At 45.5% G+C, this 18789-nt stretch overlaps 1 protein-coding gene across 3 annotated transcripts in view; it reads right to left on the minus strand.

Annotated features, from left to right (window-relative positions):
- Positions 1-18789, minus strand: part of PAG1 (phosphoprotein membrane anchor with glycosphingolipid microdomains 1) — a 165286-nt gene that overhangs the window by 25225 nt on the left and 121272 nt on the right. The window lies entirely within an intron of this gene.

Here is an 18789-nt window from a genome sequence, read left to right on the forward strand (position 1 = left end):
AACCAGAATGTCCAATTTACATAAGGTAAAGAAACCATTGTGCATCTTTGCGGACTCACAATTACTATGAATAAAATCACATGGAAACGTGCATGGAAGTCCGTTGAAGGCCGAGAGGGAGCAGGCACATGTCACAAGTAAAAGGGAGCTGAGAGGGGTGTTCCAAAGTCTATGGGGTAGATTTACTAAAATGGGAGTTCTATTTCAATTGGGATGTTGCTTTGGGCAACCAATCAGAATATACCTTATTTATTTAGCACCTTCAGGTAGATAAGGGATCTAATCTGATTAATAGCCCATACCAATATCCAATCTTAGTAAATTTCCCCCGATTTGTTCACTACATTCATGTAACAACTGGAGGTAGCCTATTCAGGGCCTGATTCAGGTGGGCTCTGTAAGCACGTCTGAACGTCCTGTGATGTCATCGGCCCACCCGCGTACTCCCATGAGAAAGGCCAACGTATTCATAGGGATGCCCTCGATCTTAAAGAGTAAACTCCTCCCACACATGAAAGAGGCCCCTCATGGTTTAGTCTCCTTTATGCGTATTTCAATTCAAAACCGTCAGTCCTATTCAGAGGTCTCTGACACTGTAGTTGTTATTCTATCTACAGAACATTGTAACAAATAATAAGCAGTAAATAAATTGGTTTTATTGAAAGATGTAAAATAAATCATATCAAAGTCTGTTAACGTTCAAAAGCATTACAACATGGTTGTTCAAGGTTTCGAATGCAAAGTAATGTTTCACAGTGTTCATTATAGTAAGCAGGATTCAACATATTTTTTTTCATTAAAACATAAATGAAAAAAAAAATGTTTAAATAATAATAATAATAAAAATACCCAGTTAAAACAAAAGTGGTTTGAGGGTTTACTAGCCTCAAAATACAATCATAGTGTACTTTTTATTTGCATCCTTTCACTCTTTTCCACCCATCTGCTACATGTTTATCCCATGTGTTGCGAGTAAAAAATGTTTCGCTAATAGATGTAATTATTGTGCGTGAGTGTACATGCTTGATGCAAGACAACAGATGAATTAAATACAGGAAAATTAATCCATGTCACGAACATACATACAGATTTGTACAATAAAAAATATAATTGTACATCATAGACTAGTACGAGGGTGTGAACTAGCTCACAGACACAATAAGGGCGGCATGCACAAGGAGACCAATAAGTGAACCACTTTGCTCGCCATGTTTGGGACTCGCTCTACTACGGCTACACTTTACCCTTCCCAGTCCCAGTCTACATGGATAGTAAGAAAATAGACCAGTACACCAATAGACAATGGGGCAGAATTATTAAGCTTGAAGAAGTGATAAAGTGGCTGGTACTTTAACACTGGTCAAATCAGCCCCAACTGTAATTTTTCAAACTCAGCCTGTAACTTGACAGTTAGGTGATGATTGGCCAATGACAATGTACCAGCCACCTTATCACTTCACTGAGCTTAATCAATCTGCCCCTCTATGCTTAAAGAAAGGTGGTAAATTGGGTGTGGTATAACTGGCCGACAGTTGGGATCCCAACAATCCGTATACATACATTGGAATCCTGGACGCCGGTAGTCCGACAGGTGGACGTGTGCAAACCTCCCCTTGCGGGCACGGTGGAGTCCCAAGAGGGAGAATATTCCCTGTTGGTCAGGATCCCGACCATCGGCCAATCATCCGGCACCCAGTAAATCACCTATTTCTTGTGCATTGTTAATATTGCTTCAACACAAAATGGCTGCCTCGGCAGTATGCAGGAGAAAGGTCACTGTACGTGCACAATATTACTGCTAATGTGCTATGCTGTCGTCACCTTTTATAATAAATGATGCCTAATAAAATGGGACTACCCAGACATTCATTAGCATATAATATGCCAGTTCTGTGAACAAGGAAAGAAGGTTCCTATAAACAGTGGCTGCATAATCCCACACATTAACATGAGAGAATTTAAGTAATTTACATTATGACTACAAAATGGACCAATCTGCATGGAGTATAAATCACATATAAGGACAGAGCCAGCCTTTGCCTCCTTACATTAATGCAAGAGACACTGTAATTGTCTAGCTTATGAAGGGGAAGGATAGGCATTAATTAAATTACATTCTCTAATTAGCTTGTCTTGTCATTATAATTCTGTGTGCTCTGCTCACTGGACCAGATAAATCAAGTGCGCTCCGTCTCGTGCTGACAGTAATACATTTAATTCCAACCTCAAATGACATTTCTGCACAAAGTTGGAGGTTAATGCATAGTGCGCAGCATCAGTTCTAGTTAGGGATGATTTGTTTACCCTGTATGTTCTCACACACTTTACCTTTCTGAAATGTATAGTCATTGGTGCTTAGCAAACAAACATCTCATCCAGACATCTGTCCACTCGCAGCCTTAAGGACCACTAGCAGATACAACCAGCACAAGGCTCCTCGAAGCAACGCCCCTAACACATGACATCACATGAGGGGGCAGGGCCACCAGTAATAGTATAGCGCTGCCTGGATGCTCCAGGGCCTCTGCACACTGCAACAGAGCTACTGGTCATTGGGTGTCATTCCAGACACCCTGCTAGCCCCCTTGTGAGGACCCCCCCCCCCCCCCCCCGGGGTCTGGACAGAAAGTCCAGGGCAAGTCCCCACACCCCTGGTGGCTGAGGCATAAAAGTAGAATTAATAATGTTCTGTACCAGCAAGCCTGCCCTGGCATTAAACCATTTGGCGAACTACAAGTGCCAGCCTGTCTGGACTTTAAGGGACCGCTGGCACCTATAGTCCCACTGTAGAGAAATTATTAAAATTATGACCATACACACGCACCAAAAGCTTTAGCCCTTCATTAGAAATAAAATACCCCACACACAGACTTCATTCAACCTGCCCAGCCCCTTGTCCATGTAGTAGTTTTGACATGGTTCCCTGTACTACACAATGGTGAACTGCTGATTGGCTAAGAGTTGGATGCTCTCAGCCAATTAACAGACAGTAGCCATTGCAGCATTCGCTGCCTTCCTCTGGATGAATGCATCTTTAAAGGATATATTATTGAATAAGGACGTACTTCCTTTATTAGCCATAAAGTCAGCAACACCAAATGACGTTGAGTGTTAAGTCTTCATAGGCTTGGAATGCTCAGCAATACCATGCCCAATAAATGGTTTCCTCAGCCGCATGACAGTGAATCCCAAACTTACCAGTCTCTTTATTCACATCATCACCCATAAACTATACTATTTGTTATGCCAACATGAGTGACATGTATTCTGGTTGATAATGGCACTTCCGTTGACCTAGTACAAGTGTTCTCATCATTGGTCAGGGACAATCACCTAGTTGTAAAACAGTCAAACTTTGATCATGCCAAATATCAACCTCAAGACCCCTCCCCTGCCCCCAATCTCCCAACCACTCCACGCTGACTATAAACATTATTGTTGGGAGATTTATATGCACACTTCCAGCAGCAGCTAATGTTTTCTGTCTCCATCCAAGTAATAACCCTCAGCTGACACTCAATTTAATTACCACATGAAGCACTGCAGTATGTAAATGAGACATTAGCACACTGTACAGTCTGTACTCACCCTCAGCCACAATGAGATGAAAAGAACTCGGCCAGGAAATATTGTGACATTGAATAAAAACAACTGCTGGAAACGGGAGTTAAGAAATTTGAAACATCAATCTGTGTTGTAAGATTTATTTATGTGTCAGTGCGGCAAGAAGATTTCCAGCTGATTGCGTTTATTAAATTCTAAGAAGCAATGTTCAGCCAGGCGATACCTCCAGGATTCGGATAAACACTCCAGCCATGTTCTTAACTCTTGCACTTAGTGCCGCAGATTATAGTTAAGCACGGGAAAACCCCAGTTCCCTCTACACTCACAAAGTCACTGCAATAAGGTCCTGTACACTGCCATGCGAATTTGTCAGGTAGTCTATTATCAAACGGCTGCGTAAGGATCTTAGCGCAATACAAAGCCCTGAGAGCGACAAAATCTAGCATCTATTCTGAGAGCTAGTCGTTCGCAGGTTGATTGACAGTAAGCCGGCATTTCTGGGAGTGTCAGAATAAACACAGGTGTTCCAAAGCATTTTCAGGGAGGGTGGGTGACATCAGCTCCGGCCCCAATCAGCCTGATTCTGACACCGTCAGGCTTACGCCGAGACTGCGGCGTGGATTTCGCAAAACATTCACAGACTTGCACAGGGCAGGTTTTCACTCTGTCTGGGCGGCTGCTATGTGATCGCAGGGCTCGGCTATATCGCACACAGCGATCAGGTCTGAATAACCCCCCAAATCAGTACAATACATTTAATCTAAGACACCTATCTGTAATAACATACTAGCAAGCATTTTTATGAAAGATACAAGTATTCACAATTAGTAACAAACAAAATCGGATATCAAAATCGGTAATGATGGGAACCCAGGTAAAAGCTTGGGGGCTGCATAGCTCAGCTACCCCCCCCCCCCCACCCTGACCTTAACTAAACGGACAATTAAGCTGGGTACACTATTCAATATGTTTAAATGATATGCATAATGATATTGTTCTGACTATAAACGCAGTGTGTGTGTGTGTGTGTGTGTGTGTGTGTGTGTGTGTGTGTGTGGGGGGGGGGGTTGCCATCAATTAATAATGCTGTTAATGATATCCTTCACAGTGTATGCGCTAGTGTTCCGGCTGACCATCAGGCTGGTGACTTCTCTGATCTCGCAGTCAGTAATACAAGACGTCAAAAAAAAAAAAAGTTGAATTTTCTGTAACTTCAGACTCCTCACATCACTGGAGATCTGAGGAGTCATCAGGCTTCCTTCCATCCTCTGCCTCCCCCTGCCATTCCCAAAGCCTTCACCACAGGCATAAGCTTTGACATTCGCATGAATATATGAAAAAACACATGCAGGGCATGGGACATCAAAAGGAGCTGGTCCCTGCAATGGTGTAAGAACATATGGGCCAGTTGTATCAAGCTTCAAAAACTGATACAGTTTGTCCAGGAGCACCACCGATGTGCTGTAGCTTATCGTATAGTGTGTACCCAGCTTTATACAGGCTAATTCATACAGACCGGATAGCTAGTAGTATATTTATATATATTTACTAAAGGTATTATTAAGTACAAGTGTGTTTCAGCCACTGAAGGCTGGTGTATTGGGACAATCTGTGTATATATTCATTTTTGCTGAGAATCTATCAGTCACAGCATTTTCCTTACCAACTGCAACAAACAAACTTCCTCCAGCCACTGCAATTATCTTGAAAAGCAGAATCTAGGCAAAGGCGCACTGCATCAAATTGCAATCTGTGACCTTGATATAAAGATCAACTTTCTAAATCAAGCGGTTTCCTTTCCCGCTCCCCATTTATGGAACTCCAGTTCCCTACCATAGCCTGTAAGACTGCGTCATCCTTTAAATGCTGTTTGTACACCCAGGACTGGGGACAAAGGAAGGAATAGAGAGGCCAACTAAATAGGGAAATGAATGGAGAGAAGGCAGCAAAGGGGTATGTATAATATCTATACATCTATAGGGTGTATTCAATGCAGCCGACGAGGGGGGGTAAATGGCGATAGGTGGTGATCCTGGCTGTTTAACCCCCGCGCCAGCCGCTCACCATATTAAGCATTCCGGGGGAATCCTCGCTGTCGGAGGACAGGGAGGATTCACCCAAACAGCGATGCTTGCGGCTAATGCAGGGAGCTCGCTGCAGTTAGCCGCAAGTCTCGCCGCTTTAGTGGCCGCACGTGCCATTTCTCCCTCGCTCCAAACACCTAGCGAGGGGGTAAACAGCATGTGCAGGGGATCAGTAGAATACTGACCCTGTGGGCTGTGACAGTGAGCAGTCAGCCCTGCTTGCTGTCACAGCTTGCAGAAAGCATTGAATACACCCATATATAGCCACATACATACATAAAACACACACTTATACATACACACACACTTATAGACCCATCTGAATACCCTTTTACATGCCATCAGAACCCTTTACATGGAGGACGGAGCTGGTCATTATCCTGGTATCCAAAAAGTGGTTGTTTTTATCGGCTGAAAAAGGATTCCTGATCGCATGATAACACAGGATCCAGGGGAAAGTCCCAATTCCTTGTGTTCCCGTGGCTCTGATGGCTGCCTGAAGCATCTGAGGCGTAGTCTAGAATAAGTGCTGGTATCATGGGGAGGAGCTTGCCGCATCGGGTCAAGTAGAAACCTAATATCACCTTTCCACCAAAATCCCGGGTACGACCCAGCATTTCCACCCAAGACTTTGCCGGGTCGAACTCTGCATGACCGCGTTACCACTGCATCGTAGTCCTGGGGTTTTCCCAAGTTGACGCCATATCCACTGAACTTTGAAAAACACAGGTAAGGCCAGCAAGACCTCGCTGTGTTCCCCCTCGTCTGCCGCTGGTGGAGCAACTGCATTCAGCATCTATATGTTTTTGTGTAGCGCTGCAGTTTAAGGAGGAAGATATACAGTACTGACAGGACTAGTGCCAGTGGAGTTGGCAAATATGTTGCAGCAAGCATCATAGTACTTCACTCCATTCATTTTGAAAAAAAAATTTGTTATGGTTACGAATAAACATTCATTCGCAGCCTTGCGTGCGGGGACAAAATAATTTGATGGTCGGCGGCTTTTTGACCTGAAAATCTTTTATTTTCAGGTCAAAAACGACACAACTGTACATTCTGTCTAGTGCAAAACCTGGTTCTGCTGCAAACATTCATTTAAATCAGTGGTAGCCAACCCTAGCCCTCGAGAGCTACCAACAGTTCACATTTTCCAGACAACCTAGCTGCTGCACAGCTGCACTCATTAATCACTGACACATTTTAAAAGATCCACAGATGGAGCTAATTACTTCACTTGTGATTCTGTGAGGAGACCTGCAAAACATGCACTGTTGGTAGCTCTCGAGGACTAGGGTTGGCTACCCCAGATTTAAATGAATATAAACAGTCATTTAATAGCAGAATTAAGAAGAGAAATCAGGCTGTTAAATTCATATAATTTGTTAGTCAGCAGAAATAACCTTGTACACACAATGATCAGAGACTTCATCCAACACATGAAGCCTGGTCATGACTTAAATCAATCCTTAATTAGTTCATTACCAGTAATCAGTAGCCACACAGCTTTTCCTGGCCGTGATACAGTTCTTGAATGAGCAAATTTAAAATCCATTCACCAGATACTCCTAACCCCCCTGGCAGATTCACATGCATTGCCTCAGCTTCATAACATAACATAATAGATAAAAACAGGACTTATTACAATGAAGGGATAGAAATGCACTGTGAAAACATAAAACATCGGTGTTTACTTGCTTTATGAGCTGTGTAATCATTTTGTTGTATAGCGGACATGAGCGGAGAGGAGGTGGAATTTCAGGCAAAGTTTTATTTTATGGCTGTAGAGGACATTTTGCAGAAACTGTCTATGTTCCGCTTCTCCATTTCGCTGAATGCCCATTCTACACTGTCTGCAAATTCTGTGGAATCTGTAGTCTATAGCACAGGTTCTCAAAGTCGGTCCTCAGGACCCCACATAGTGCATGCCCTGCAGGTCTCCTCACAGAATCAGGTGAAATAATTAGCTCCACCTGTGGATCTTTTACAATGTGTCAGTCAGTAATGAGTGCACCTGTTAGGTGACCTGGAAACGTGAACTGTGTGGGGTCCTGAGGACAGTTTGAGAACCACTGCTCTATAGGGAAATTTACAGGCCCTCCTTTGCAGTGTCTTCATTTCATAGCCCAAAGTGCATTGGAAGAGGGTCACATGAGTACTACCCCCTCCAAAGTGGATCCGGGTGTGGATATCGGATGGAGTCAAAATCCCGGCGGTCAGAATCCCGATGCCGGAATCCCGACCGCCGCAATGCCGGCAATTTCTCCCTCTATGGGTGTCCACGACACCCATAGAGGGAGAATAAAATAGTGGGTACTTGTGTATTATCTGGGCGCCCGATATTGTTAATTGCATGCCTTAACTTAAGGCATGCAATGCGATCAACGCGATTTCCTGCGATAAAATCGCGTCAATCGCATCGCATGCAACCAAATCGCATGCGATGCGATTTTCCATAGGAATCAATGTTAAATGGTCCCAAATGGTCCCTGAGACGATTAGGGTCAATGTGAAACGCCCCCAGGCCCCCCCATTGTTTGTATGCCCCCTCATTGTTAACGGCACCCCACCATCAACGCCAACCCAAAGCGTGGCGAGCGCAGCGAGGCTGCGAGGGGCGGCGGTACGCGTCCTCCGACCTCTTCATACCCCACTATCCACGTCGGCGTGGAGTTGATTATATATAGTGAGCCGAGCCGGAAGTGTGGCGAGCACAGCGAGACCCGCGAGGGGACGCGTAATACCAGTGAAGTAATGCGCGTCCGCTCGCCATTTGGGACCATTTAACACTGATTCATATGGAAAAATCGCGTTGATCGCATCGCATGCGATTTGGTTGGCGATTTTTTCCGACCCGATGAAAATATCGGGCGCCCAGATAATACACAAGTACCAAATAGTGTGCCGAGCGTAGTGAGGCACCAGGCCTGCTGCGTGGCGAACACAGCAAGCCCACATGGGGGGCGATCCACGCCCCCCCTTTTCGGTATTTCGGCGGTCGGGATTCCGGCATTGGTATTTCGACTGCCAGGATTTCGTACTGAATCCATGGATATATAGCTTACTAGCTGTAATGCCCAGCACTGTCTGGCTTTTATTTATATACACCCTCTGTCTTTATTTCACCTCTTTTTCTCTCCACCAACTCCATTCTCTTTCTCCCTGACAATTTCTCCGCACCTCCCTCACCGATTTTCACCACACACACACACACACACACACACACACACACACACACACACACACACTTTTTCCACTGTCTCTCTCTCTCTCAATCACGGAGGCAGGAATCAGATTTCAGAACAGCTGTCAATTCATTCCAACGTGATAGCATCATATTTTATCAGTGGTCATTTTATGTTAAAAAATTATAGGTGTTTCTTGCTTGATGCCAGGGGTTGCATGCTCGGTGCCAGGGCAGCAGAATCAACAGAGATGGTTCCTGTTTAGGGCAGGAGTGGAGCCGAGGGCCTGCTAAAGCAGGTGGGCCACACAGGGCTGGAGGCAGCACTGGACTGCAACGCACAGTGGTCAACGCCAACCCAAAGCGTGGCGAGCGCAGCGAGGCTGCGAGGGGCGGCGGTACGCGTCCTCCGACCTCTTCATACCCCACTATCCACGTCGGCGTGGAGTTGATTATATATAGTGAGCCGAGCCGGAAGTGTGGCGAGCACAGCGAGACCCGCGAGGGGACGCGTAATACCAGTGAAGTAATGCGCGTCCGCTCGCCATTTGGGACCATTTAACACTGATTCATATGGAAAAATCGCGTTGATCGCATCGCATGCGATTTGGTTGGCGATTTTTCCGACCCGATGAAAATATCGGGCGCCCAGATAATACACAAGTACCAAATAGTGTGCCGAGCGTAGTGAGGCACCAGGCCTGCTGAGTGGCGAACACAGCAAGCCCACATGGGGGGCGATCCACGCCCCCCCTTTTCGGTATTTCGGCGGTCGGGATTCCGGCATTGGTATTTCGACTGCCAGGATTTCGTACTGAATCCATGGATATATAGCTTACTAGCTGTAATGCCCAGCACTGTCTGGCTTTTATTTATATACACCCTCTGTCTTTATTTCACCTCTTTTTCTCTCCACCAACTCCATTCTCTTTCTCCCTGACAATTTCTCCGCACCTCCCTCACCGATTTTCACCACACACACACACACACACACACACACTTTTTCCACTGTCTCTCTCTCTCTCAATCACGGAGGCAGGAATCAGATTTCAGAACAGCTGTCAATTCATTCCAACGTGATAGCATCATATTTTATCAGTGGTCATTTTATGTTAAAAAATTATAGGTGTTTCTTGCTTGATGCCAGGGGTTGCATGCTCGGTGCCAGGGCAGCAGAATCAACAGAGATGGTTCCTGTTTAGGGCAGGAGTGGAGCCGAGGGCCTGCTAAAGCAGGTGGGCCACACAGGGCTGGAGGCAGCACTGGACTGCAACGCACAGTGGTTGGGCTGGGGTGGGTGTCGGAGGACACCTCAGTAAACTGTCAAGCAGACACTGACTGGGGCCTGCTATGGATGGAGTTACATTACGCAGCGCGCACAGACACAGAACACCTCAGCCAGCTCCAGGCGGTTGTGTGCGCACATTACTCGCTGCGCATCTGCGTCACCGTCCTCGGCTCTCACACAGACTGTCACCCCCAGCCGAGCAGGCCTATAGAGAGAGATAGATAGACATAAATCATAGATAGATAGATAGATCAGAATCAACTTTATTGGCCATGTGTGCTTGCGCACACTAGGAATTTTTTGTGGATTACAGTGCAGCATCAAGCAGCAGGGATGAGAGGGGGGGGGGGAGCATTAAATACATTGCAGGGTACACATGTCTGTTGAACTGCACAGCTCCTAGGCAGCCATCAGCAGCGCCACTGGTCGTTGCAGCAGCCCGGTAGGTAACAATGGGGCAGATGTATGATCCGTCGTTATGGGGGAGAAGGGGTATCAGCGCACGTTATGTGCACTGATACCGCTTCTCCCCCATGTATGATGTGGCCGGGATGCGATAATGGACAGGGGCGCTATGCGCCCCTGTCCATATCGGCGCTGCTATCAAAATGATAGCAGGCCGAATGTATGAACGGTCAGCATCGCTGACCGTTGCGCACGAAGCCTGCTTTGGCTTCGCCAGCATTAGGCTGGCGAAGCCCTATCTAAACAGCAGGGACAGCGCTGTCCCTGCTGTCAGCTGTGGGCTGCGCTGGGGATCTCGCGTGAACAGCGAGATCCCGCGCATGCCCAGTGCGGCCGGCCGGGGGACAGGAGATAGCGCATCAGTATTAACTGATGCGCTATCTCCAGAAAGGGACATCGCCGGAGGGGGGAGTTAACGCTCCCCCGATTCGGCAGACAAGATGTTAATACATCTTGTCGATGTACCTTCCTGCTTCGCCTCGCTATTGAGGCGAAGCAGGAAGTATCATAGCGGCGCGATAAGCGCTGCTATGATACATCTGCCCCTATATAAGCAAGGACAGTACAGTTATCACATAGAGAACACATACCCGCCAAGCTGCGCAGCGCCTAGGCAGCCATCAGATCGATAGATAGATAGAGAGATGATTGACAAGGGGAATAAAGTCCATGCCGTTTCTTGTTCTCAATAACAAAATAAAAGACTGACAGAACCATGCAGTAAAACTAGTACTTTAAGGTAATTGTCCAAATGTGACATACAGACAAAAAGCAGACTTCAGCTATAACAGGAAAAAGCAGCCTGTGGCCACAAATCACATTAAGAATAGGCTTGGCCACAATGTTAATCTGGTCAACGCAATTAAAACATGGAGTGGTTTATGGAAACCAAAACATTAATGATGAGACCATTTAATAATAATAATGTTACATGTAACGTAATACTACTTGATTGCTATATAAAATACAATAATAATGATAAGAGTGGCAGACTTATTACAGTGTGATCGCTATGAGTTCAGTGCCTGTAGGATACTTTTTCCTTCAGGTTTCTTCAAAGAGATCAAACACATATTTTTGCTACGGTCTACAGCCGGGATGGGGAACCTTGGACCCTCCAGCTACACATCCCAGCATGCCCTACTACAGTTTTGCCATTTGGTCATGCTAAAATGGACACGCTCTATGCCACGTATAATGCCAGCGTAGCCCACGCCATCCATCTGTAAATGCAGTAAGACCGAGGACATTGCAAATGCTACCCTTCCCCCCGCCTAGTGAAGATATGCCTTCCAGTAACGCGGCTCGTGTATGGGCTCCTGTGGTCACTTGCGAGAACATCAAACCTAGCGCCACCATGCATGTTAATGAAGGACAGAAGAGTGTTTAATCTGTCCTTCATTAACATCGCTCCAGTGTCAAGTGTGTACTTGGTTTAAGAGTGTACTTGGACTGGACATAAAAAAACTAGATAATGTACGTTTGGCAAACATGCATTTATAATGCTCATTATAAAGCCTGACATCCTAGTCTAAGTGGACAGGTCCAGCCACTGGTGACCTTGGGCTTCCTGGTTCTGACCTAGATCTGGGCCTCACACAGATCACTTTTTAAACCTTCAAAGCTTAACTTTGGAGACATAAAGGTCAAAAGAATTAAGCCGAACATGACCATACTATCGGACGTGATGTATAATGAAATACTATGTAACTAGCTACCAGATAGAACATTCCCATTAAGAACACTTCCCCCTCACTCGCAGGTACAGCTGAGTGTGTGGCATTTGTCCCCCTGTGTAGTCACAGCAGGCTGCATTGTAACCTGTATGTTGCAGACAAATGTCAGGGACTCTGCACAATGCAGCAGTTAAGGCCCATATACACACTATAGGATTATCTTTCCAATCTGGATGGTTCGAATAAAAATATGGAAACTTTGGGAGCAAATGACAATTGACCATTTGCTCCTAAACATGGAAAACTGACAAAAATTGGTCCTACAGACAAATTGGTTATATCAGATTATGCAGATGACGGCTTTTGTCCATTTTCTAGCATTTGGGAGCTAACGGTTGATTGTAATTTGAGCTAACGGTTGATTGTCCGGCAGCAGCCGGACACTGTAAGACCTATTCTGCGGCAGCCGGGAGCGCGGGACGGCTGCAGCAGAACAAATTGTAAGTCACATTTTTACATATGGTCCCCAAAGGTTTTTCAATCCATACAAACGGTTGGCCACCCCTGATCTAGTGTGTATTGTCCTTAAGACTTTCCCAGAGAAAACGAGGACATGTGTGAGCTACGAATTAGAGGGGGCACGGACGGAGCTCGAAAGTACAGGACCTTATCTTTGCCGCAACACTTAAGCCCCATACACACTATGCAATATGTGGCACCCCCAATAAACCTAATGATATCTGCGGTGCCGCGGAACCATTGATTTGCGCTTAAAACATCATTCAGTGACATGATCGGGAACCCCCCTCAACATGCAACCACATACCTCCCAACCTGACCCATTCCAGGAGGGACACAATGCTCTGTTTCTGGACATTCCTCTTAATTTATGATTGCAATCACCTGTTTAATATTGGTTAATTGATAAGAAAGGTGCTTCACCACAGGTGCTGGTAATCATAAATAAGAGGGAAATCCAGGAATAGAGCATTCTGTCCCTCCTGGAGACGGTCATGTTGGGAGGTATGCAATCGCTGATGATATGGTCAGATTTGACTGCATGTTCAGATGACAGGGGTCATCATTAATGACCTAGTGGGTACACAGAACATAGGGCATATAATTTGCTTTTATAGCATCGTGTGTAGCCAGCTTTACAGATTCTACCCAAAATTATAGCGCACATACAATTAATGTGAACTGCCTGCCCTTGTTTATATATTACTATGAGGTATGTCGGTAGATACTGCGCTCAACTGATGTGACCCTGTGGCAGCTGCTGGTCTCCAAAGGAGGGGGCCACCCTCCGACAAGATAATATGGAAGCAGGGGGTATGGAGACCTGCGCTGAGGTACTGGTACCTCTGGATGACACTGTGCAGTATGAGTATTCAATACACTATATACTGTGAAGTATAAGCCAATAATGAGGGTATTCACTGAATGAAGGAGCTGTAACATGTGGATAAAATACAAAGTGCTTTATTGCTAATAGTAATAATGAAGGAAAAGGGAGGGGGGTGATGACCTGGGCTGAGGGCAGAGCAGGGAAGTTGATGGGCAGAGGGGGCAAAGTCACTGGGAACAAGTTCTGAAAGTTCCACTAGCAGGTAATCGTGGCGCGGGAGGCTGGCGTCCCGTCCTCCTCCCGGTACACGTTTATCTCTCTTCTTACGTCCCTCGGTGTGTGCTCTCCTGTCTGTAACAGCTTCCGGTCCCCACAGCGTCTCACGGCTCTGAAGCGGCTTGCAAAGCAGGACGGTGTCGCTAGACTCCGCCTGCTTGCTGACTGGGTCCCGAGCCAGGTGCTGTGCGCTCAACGCCTCTGGACGGAGGAGACTTTGGATAAGTGTAGGTGCTTTCTCTCCAACGCGTGTCGGCCTGGCGGACTTCTTCAGGGAGTCGCTGTGATAGAATGAGATGGCCGGGGGTATTTCAAGGGAATCATGTGGGCGTGCATCAGGGCTGTCATTCGGCCATCTTTGATGTGGGAAGAAGTGCCCTTAGTCTGTAGTAGATTCCCGCATAAAACAGAGTCTTTGAGGTTGAGTGAGTGGTATGTGCTCTCTCTAGCATCATACTTATTGTTTCTTTCATTGTAGGTTCCGAACAGTGTTCTAAACATGTGTCTTAAACTGTGTGGAAAACTCATGATTCTACACTGAGAGAACCGCCATATTGGTTGTGGGCACCACTGCCCTTACAGGTGTTATATACCGGCAATATTGCAGATTCGCTGACGTCATTAGGGGTGCGGTGGAGCATCATCGGGGGCGGGGGATGAGGCAGCATTTAGAGCTCAAAGCGCTGCCTCCTCCATAGTGTGAACAGGAAACTGGTCGCACAATCCGTTTAACCCGTTCACACCGCACAGCAAGGAACCGGTAAGAACTTTCTTACTGGTTCTTATTGCCGTGTTGCTAACCGTTTGCAGCCCCCGGTAGCCCCTTTCACATCGCACTAATTACCGGGTCAAGCCGGCAAGAAACTGGCTTGTACCCGGCAATTAGTTGCGATGTGAAAGGGGTATGATAGTAGACTAGGGTCTGTCTTCAGGTCAGTTTATGTAGAAATCAGTTCTTATGACTATTCTCCAGGAGAAATAGTCAATATGGTTCTACTCATTTTAAATTGCTCTTGAAAGAATCTAAGCTACAGTATAGGTAGAAGTGGTCATTTCCCTATAGTATAGTTTATATTGTAATACACAGATAGGCAGGACGCCAGGGCTGCTGTAAGACATTACCAACTGAGTCTGTTTTATATCACATTAATAATATTCTAGCAATAGTAGTTCACTTCCAATCCGTGCAGAACAGTATTGTATCTGGCATCAATCTGTGCAGACTCAGCAACAGAAATACACATACAAGAATTCTAATCATTCTAATAAATAAAAGATGTGGAGTAAGCTGCAGGGCGTTGGCTGCAGTAACAGAACGGGCGGACGATCGCTTCCTACAGATGAAAGTGAATGAAGTATTCATTACACGGAGCTAATGTGCAAGTGTTTCTGATTTTCGAGCACTTAACGATTACTACTGTTAATTGTTCAGGAGACGGATGTTTATAAAAGGGCTGTCAGGTTGCATTTCAGCATCTTATTCCTGACTGAATGTACTGTAGCTGCTCCACAATGCACACGCTGCATTATCACCTAGGAAATTGTTAAAGTAAAACCAATGCTCTGTTGTTAACCAATGAGATTTATCAAACCTACGTGGAGATGTTGCCCACAGCAGGCAAAGATTCCTGCAACATTCTATGATATTTAGGTTTAGTAGCCTCCCACTATACGGCTGTGTTTGTCAGCGGGAAAACCAATTACACGCATTCAACTTTTGAGTGTGGGTCGTAACATGAACTGGAGGACCAATCAACCATTTTTTGTCAGATGAGACTGCATCTTTGAAGAAACATAAATGTACACTTCGGGCAGGGTTCAGCGATGTACGTAACGCCCATTTACGCAGTCAATCGATTATCGACCTATTGTGCATGCATCACAGTGGCACTGTGCAAGCGCCATGATTCCATATTGATGCCGTCCATAGTAAGATAGAGCCATGTCGCAGCTGTTTCCAGGGCATTTATCAGCCTACAGCTGGAAACGTACAAAACATGGCACCGGCGTCTTACTCGCCAAAGCCATTCTGCGCTACCATATAATCAGGTAGTCTATTATTTTATATAAAGTTTCTTACATAGGGCAGCCTATTCTGTTGCGCTTTAAAATTGGATAAACAAACTGGGTAGTAACATACAGACAGCGGTAGGAGGGCCCTGCTCATAAGCTTACAATCTATAGGGATAATAGGATAGAATTCCATAGCATGGCAGTCCCACCAGATTGCAAGACGGGATGCGATTAGATATGAATGCTACTGGAGGTTATGTGGGCGTTCGGGAATATGATCAGCTTGCCTGAACAGGTGAGTTTTCAGGGAATGCTTAAAAGTTTGGAGACTCAAAGGATCTGAGATTACCGCTGCATATTTACATTCAGTTGTTTTGATTCAGAAAGCCACCAATGAGCACCTCAATAAAAAAAAAAAGTGTAATTTGCATATTTTTTACATATCCGGTGTTCCCGGGATCGTAGCCGTGAATGCATAAGCGTACAACTCTAAATCTGGGCAAATCACCATTATATTCCTATCAACGGTTTCTAAAATAACATAATTTTACCGGTTAGCTCTCGGAGACTTGGCAATTTCAGTAGGAACAATGGGGCCTATTCAGAACTGTTCGCACAGGTCCGAATTCGTCCCCGTCCCTGTTGGTAGGGGTATGTCCATGCACGATAATGCGCATATGTAAAGCCCTGTAGCGAGCGCCTTTGGGAAATTGTTCATTGAGTCACATGCAGGGGGTGGTTACTGGGGTCAACCCAGCGTTACATTGGCATGCCCACAAAAACAGTAGGCGCACCCATAGAAACGCTGGGCATGACATCATCGCCCCCCTCCCCCCCATTAAATGATTTTTCCTCTGGGCAGGCACATGCGTGCCGATGTGTAAGCGTACCCACTTGCAGCGTACCGAATGGATTCGGCCGGTGAGGTGGGTGTGCATTCGGCGGGGTGCCATTAACCTGAATGTCACAAGGACCTTTCTGCAAAATTCACATTAATCCAATGGCCATTATATTGGCTGACTTGTGTACAGAGAAGACTACGGAAACATTCACTGCACTCAAATTGAAAAATGCAGCAATACTGAGAAACCACAATGGGACGATCCTGTGTAATAAATACACGGACAGGCACAGAGTTTGGCAGTGATCAATTGCTCTGTAATATCACAACACTCCTGCCTTCTCGCTAAATGCAACATAACATTTCATTGCACTCATTAAATTGCCACCACTGACCATATTTCATTGCAACAGCTCAGTGTTTGCCATTTACAATACAGCACGCCAGGGAATGCTGCAGCTCTTTTCTAGAACGCTACTAAAATAAAAGTAGCGTCTGAAAAGAAATGGCAAGCAACGCAGCTGCTGTGGAACTACAAATTCCAGCATACCCGGGCATTTACAACTACAATACCTGGAGAAAAGTGGTCTATTTAAATAACAAAGCAAGAAGTGACACAAAAATAATTATTATTATTATCTCTTTCTGCCCTAGTGGATTGGAATTTTTTTTTTGCTCAAAACTCATGTCAACCTTTTTGACTGTTGACCTTCCCATTGTTGGCTTAATACTTAGGTCGACCCTCTGACTCTATCTACCTATTTCATTTTTGTTGACCTAAGCCCTGTCAACCTTCATACTGACGATCGTATACCGCCCCCGTTATATACACAGGAAACTGCAAGAAAGTGACAGGAGAGTCGAAATGACAAAGGGGGGATTTATCAAAGCATAGAGGGAGATAAAAGACATAAAAGAGATTAAAGGTGGAAAGAGGGAAAGTACGAAGCAAATCGCTTATCTTTAAAAGCAAGTGTTCAAAATGAGAGAACAGTCAGGGCTATTTCACATTATCCGGTTCAGGCCGGATGGCAAAAAGCCAAAAGGGCAAAAAACCCATGCTAGTCTTTTAATGTATAATATGGCGTGTAGGGTCCTTTCACACAGTCCGACCATGGCCCATCTACACCCATTTGTCTATCCATTGTTTTCTGCTCCTGACACTTCCTTCACTAATCACAGCCCCTTGTTAAAGCTTCTCTCCTATTATACACACATTCCTAATAGGTCATGCTCCCAAACATTTGCCACCTCAAATAGGGCGGATTGTATTAATATACATCGCCTCCCTCGCCGCGATGTCAGAGCATATCTACTAACATATGCGGCTGGCATCGCGGTGCGGTGACGGAGGCCCCCCTCGATACCTGTGATGTGGTGTGTGTGTGTCTCCGTCACGGAAATATTTCAAGCTAGGCAAAGCAGAAGCTCCCAGGCCTTGAGAAACATCAAAGTACAAATGGTCTATTGATAGATAGGTACTTGTGTAGTTTCATAGCAGCGTAGTGTTCCCACAGCCAGTGTAGTTATCGTAGTCAATGTCCCGGTCAGTATCAGTGTTGTGTTCCCGCAGCCGCAGAAAGCGTAGTCAGTACGTTCGTTCGCGGCTAGCCAGAGCTTACGTAGTTAGCGCAGTTAACATGTGTCATCAATATTGTTCCTGAAACACTCTCACACACGAGACATCGCAGCAGTGTATGGGCACCTTTAGATTTGGGTGGGGGTGTACTTCAAACTGAGATCTATATTGTAGTGTAAAAATAAAGCAGCCAGTATTTACCCTGCACAGAAACAAATTAACTCACCCAAATCTAACTCTCTCTGCACACCTGCAGTGCAGCATGGTTTTGTCCATCTGCGAGTGAATTTGCAGATGCCATTGAAAAAAGAATAACCCCCTATGTTGCTGGTGTACAGGCCTAGCAGAGATAGGACATTGTGACTATTAATCCTATGGAAATAATGGCCATGAATATAAAACTGCCCTCGCTATACAGACTTGTCACAGCCAGAACAGAGGTTTTGTGTAGGAACTCTTCCACCTGCGGCAGAC

This window comes from Crinia signifera, chromosome 5 (assembly GCF_055691185.1).
Source record: "Crinia signifera chromosome 5, ASM5569118v1, whole genome shotgun sequence".
NCBI classification, from domain to species: domain Eukaryota; kingdom Metazoa; phylum Chordata; class Amphibia; order Anura; family Myobatrachidae; genus Crinia; species Crinia signifera.